This window comes from Vulpes vulpes, chromosome 12 (genome assembly GCF_048418805.1).
Source record: "Vulpes vulpes isolate BD-2025 chromosome 12, VulVul3, whole genome shotgun sequence".
NCBI lineage: Eukaryota > Metazoa > Chordata > Mammalia > Carnivora > Canidae > Vulpes > Vulpes vulpes.
The window spans coordinates 67773037-67778113 of NC_132791.1; the positions used below are offsets into that span (position 1 = coordinate 67773037).

The following is a 5077-nucleotide window of genomic DNA, read 5'->3' on the forward strand; positions in this document are numbered from 1 at the left end:
CAGACCCCCTGGGCCGCATTACGACACCCACGTGGGTGGGTCTCAGTTTGATTATACTCGTCAGGCCGGGGATTTGGGGAGCTTTAATTTAAAGGTGCTGTTGAATACTTTTAGATTATTTTGAACTTTTGAGGCCCCGGCAGCAACACGCGGCTTTTATAAATGACAGAGCAAAGCCGCGAGGCCGTGCGCACGGGAGGGCAAGGATCAGAGCAGATCCCCAGGGGACGCGCCTCCGCCTCCGCCTCGCCTCCGCCTGGCAGCGGGGAGGAGCTCAGCGCCCGCTCGTTGCTCCAGGCTGGGGGGGTCGGGGGCTCCGCCACGGCGACCCCTGGGTCGGGCTCTTCAAATCCTGAATTGCTGCCGGAGGAAAATGATCAGCGAAGTTGGCCTGGACTTAAGGCCTCCTCGGGGCGGGAGATGGAGATGGAGATGGGAGAGGGTCCTGGAGATGTCTGCGTCCTGCTTGGTAGGGGTCCGCGAGCTCTGGGCGGGATCTCAACCGGGCTGCCGGGCTGAGGGAGAGCTCGGGGCCGGGGGGGCCCCAGGCCTGGCCGGGCGGTCAGACCCCTGCGGTTCTTTGTTTGTTCGTTTGTTTTTAATGTATACATTTTTTAAAATTTATTTACTCATGGGAGACGCAGAGACACAGGCAGAGGGAGAAGCAGGCCCCATGCAGGGAGCCCGACGTGGGACTCGATCCCGGGTCTCCAGGATCACACCCTGGGCTGAAGGTGGTGCTAAACCGCTGAGCCACCCCAGCGTCCCGTAGACGCCTGCATTCTTGCCACCGGTCTGCCAAGTGACCTCGGGTGAGTCACTTAACCTCTCCGGGTCTCCTTTTTGGAGTCTAGAAGATTCTGATAGGAACCCCAAGGCATGGGAGTAGGATGCTAAAATGGGACTCAGTATGACTCACTCTCGGTGGAAACTCCAGAAGCTGAGAAGTACTGGTGGACACTAGGAGGCAAGAAAACCCCGATGCAAGGTGGGGTGCTAGAGCACTGAGGCAGGCAGGCCACTGTGAAGATTTGTCTTCTCACCAAAATCTGCCTGGAGGATCCAAACGGATTGAGGTTAGGAAGCTCCCAGACTTTCTTCACAGCTAGGCGAGGGCATGCCAGGCCCTATAGGTCCTCCCTCCTGCTCTAAAGTCAAGAAGGAGGTGCAGGACTTCCCTCTTTTCAATCCAGTTGAGACAGGCTTCCAAAGAATCCCTTGGAGAGGCTGACCCATGTCCCCGGGGGTGTGTTGGGGACAGAGGCCAGGTCTGACTCCCACCCCAAGAAGCCCAGAGGCAGAGGTTCATCACAGCAGCCTGGCGACAGAGCAGAGAAGTGCACTGAGGGCCGATCCCCCGACCACACGGGCAATGGCCCACAGATCTGACGTGAGACCCCAGGAAGGGAAGGGGCTTGGCAGAACCTTAGACCTGACCCCCTTGGGACACCTGGCGGGAAAGGGGACCCAACAGGACCAGCAGATTTTCATGTGGTCAGGGGTGGAAGGAGAGAAGGTGATGCCCACTGCAGCTGAGGCCTCCTCCAGAAGACAATGCCACCCACAAAAAAACAACAGAAAGGTGCCTGATGGGAACCCATCAAAACAGGAGGCAACAACGTGGGGCAGGACGCCAGTCAAACATTACCTGTCCTGCCCTACCTCTCCTCCCTCCACTATCTCCAAACCATGGAGGAGCCACAAGTGGTCCCATGAAGTGAGGAAGAGGAAGAGGAAGGACCAGGCAAGAGGACCCTGGGGAAGACTCCAGCATCCTCTGTCTGCTGCCTGTCAGACCCAAGCGGGGAGGAAGGAGAAGATTTCACTGTTGAGGTAGGTTTGAGTTTCATAGCTACGGCAGACTGCATATTTTAATTATGAAAATGAGAGTATTCTTAAAACATAAAGTGACTGGGAGACTTTTCAAAAACGACAGGAAAAACCATGGGGTTTGTCCAAGTGGGTAAAAATTGATCCCTAAAATGGATTTGAAGGGTCAACAGCAAGAAAGAATAAAATTGTTTTTTTTTTTAACGTGGACCCCCACAGAGTTCAGCTCGTTCAGCGCGCCAAGTACGCAATCTTCAGGGACCAGAGTGTGCCAGCAAGGATGACCCTGTAGAACAGGTGTCACTTGGCGAGAGCAGCCAGTCCATTCACTAGCCTGGCTGGATGTCTGAGATGGCGCAGGATGACAGCGGAGCCTCTGCTCCCTGGATGCAGAGCTTGGAAGGATTTGAAGACACACTGCCTCTTTTTGGTCCCTGGATATTTGGTGCATGTCCCAGAATAAATACACTTCTAAAAGTGCTCCATTGCCTCTAACATGTATCTTTAAATCATTAACACTGTTAGATAAAAGGAAACTCATTTCATTTTACTTTATCAAGTATATACTAAAGGCCAGAGAGGGGACTGTTCTTTTGGTGCAAATGACAAAAACCAAGGCAGAAATGGAAAGAAGGAAAGAAGGGAGGGGGAGGGAGGGAAGGAAGAAGGAAAGAAACAAAGGAAGGAAGGGAGTGTGGGCGGGAAGGAAAGAAAATAAAAAGACAAAGGGGGAACCTTTACTAGCTCAAGTATCTGAAAAGTTCAGGCAATATTCATGCAGGTATGGCTGTATCCAGGAGCTCAATTAATGTTTTTCCAAACATATCTTTCTCCACTTCTCGGCAGTGCATCCACTTTCCTACACAGGGTAAGTAACCACTAGAAGCTCTAACCTTGTAGTCTATCAACTGAGTAACCCCAGCAAAAATGAAGAGACTTTCAGTAGGTTTCAGTAAAAGTCACAGCTTGAATTTCATTGGCCTTGCTTAAATTGCATGTCTGGTCTTGAGCTGATCATCAGGACTCTGAAGGCTGTGGCCTTGCACTTATGCTCCCTAGGGCAGGGCTGTGGGATCAGCCCCAGGGAAAACATGGCACGTGAGCAGGAAAGAGCTGCTGCTTCTTGAAGACAGGGATGTGGGGCACATGTAGGCAAAAGCAACAGGTGCCCGCTTTGGACACAGAGTCCGTAAGTAAACAACAAAGCCAGGATTCAAACTTCCATCTTTTGATTGCTAAACCAAAGATTTTTTTGTTTACTGCCATGTCCCTCTTTTTGTTTTATCAGCCAGGATTAATAGGGTAAGTTTGCAGTTTAGAAACTCAATTTATCCCACCCGCCTAGGTAAAAGACTTGCTAAAAATAAACCCATGTAAACAAAATCATTTCATATACAAGACAGCAAATGGAATCATTGGCCTCATTTTATTAGTATTGTTCAAGATAAGAATTGGTGCTCTAATTTAGTCTGACACTAGAGAAAGCTCTAATTTGATAAACCCCTGATTCAGGACTACAGAACACCCTTGCTTTCACATGAGCGAGACACAACGACAAGTCGGCAGTAGAGTCAGATGCATTCTTCGATGTTCTCTGGAGTTCTGACATCCTGTCACAATTAATTCTAAAAGCAGAGAGCTGAATATGGCTTGTGGAAGTGACAATGTTGTTCATTTGTCAGACAAGAGAACAAGAGCATAAATAGGATGACTAATGCGAAGTTTGGGGGTTTTCTTTTATTTATTTACTTGCACATAAAAAAAGAGGTTTTTTTTCTGTAGTGAAATGACAATTAAATTTTTAATCATCTGTATCCCTGCTCCATAAAACTTTAGAAATTTCAGTGAAACAAGTGGCTTCATGCGGGTTATTGGCCAGCCCCTCACCCCAATGACACAGTATTTTGCCTGAAACACAGAGGTGCAGCAACAGTGGGGAGGCGGGCCCTGATACAAGCAGATCGTGTATTTCTTTACTCTTCTCTTGATCCTCTGCTTCCTGGCTACAAAACTCAGGATTGGAAGAAGTGCAGATCCTGCTCTTCCAGGACCTGGGATGGAGGGAGTGGTCATTGGGAGCTACAGGGCAATGTGCACAGAACGCGAGTTATGGTATATGATGCAGGCAAACTGTCGATGGACAATGTATTTTTACTTTATTTTATCTTATTTTACTTTATGTATTTAAAGGAGTCTCCACATCCAGCATAGAGCCCAAGCCAGGCTTGAACTCACGACCCTGAGACCAAGACCTGAGCTGAGATCAAGAGTTGGATGCTGAACTGACTGAGCCACCCAGGCACCCTGGTCAATACATTTTTAAAGAAGTCATTGTGGGCACACCATGTTACTGAGAAAAGTGGGCTTTCCTTGACTCCCCGCAAAGAGAAGCTTATCCCTTAGAGTGGTAAGTGACTCGTGCTAACCATTGGTCAATCAATTACCTGTCCGCACAGAAGTCTGACGTGAGGCCAAGCACTCAGTGACAGCCTCTTTCAAGCTTGATAAACTTCCACCTGCCCACCCATCTGAGAAATATTCCTGAGTGCTCTCGTGTGCTGGACTGTGCCCAGGAGACCCAATTTTTGACATCGGGGAGTGTAAAGCACCAGGAACGCGTGCATGGAAGAAAGGTATTCTAGGAGCGCAGAACCAGGCCCTGACCACGCCTGGGGTCCTGCTTTCAGCAAACAGTGCTGCCCCAGGTGTGGGTCTTTAAGAGTGTCACAGCCAATGTGGGACAACAGCTGGAAGGATGAGGCTGCCCAGGGCGCCCTGCACAGAAGGAAGGCTTTGTGCTAGCTCAGTGTGGAAACTCTGAGTCGGGGCAGTGCGGGCTTTCAGATGGATTTCCTATCATTTATCTTCTTATCAAAAGGTTTAATCACTTCCCACTCTCCTGACTGTACGGGAATAATGAGCTTATTCTGTCCCTACCAATACAATGCACAATAGAAACAGTTCAGAGACTCTTCGGCCTCCTAAAATGAATGTCTTATTGTGTAAACATCATTAAAACCACAGGAAAAGGAATGTTTAAAGAAGAAAAAGAAATCTCAGTAATCCCACGCACAGCCGTTGCATATTGCCTGCTGGCGTTTGTGTGCGCACCAAGATGAATTTTACGTGAAAATTAGTTGTCATTTCCCTACGAAGCTGAATATAGTCTGACATGTAATGGACCTGTGGCTTCTGGAGAAGCTCAGTATGTTCCCCCAGGATTTTCGGCTTCTCTATCCAGAATGAA

The 5077-nt window shown here is 49.1% G+C and overlaps 1 long non-coding RNA gene across 1 annotated transcript; it reads left to right on the forward strand.

Moving 5' to 3' along the window:
* The first annotated feature begins 243 nt into the window (after nucleotides 1–243).
* On the forward strand, nucleotides 244–2311 carry LOC140594598 (uncharacterized). The gene is made up of 2 exons (XR_011995600.1): nucleotides 244–1833; nucleotides 2050–2311. It is a non-coding gene; the product is annotated as an uncharacterized lncRNA (long non-coding RNA).
* The last annotated feature ends 2766 nt before the right edge of the window (nucleotides 2312–5077 follow it).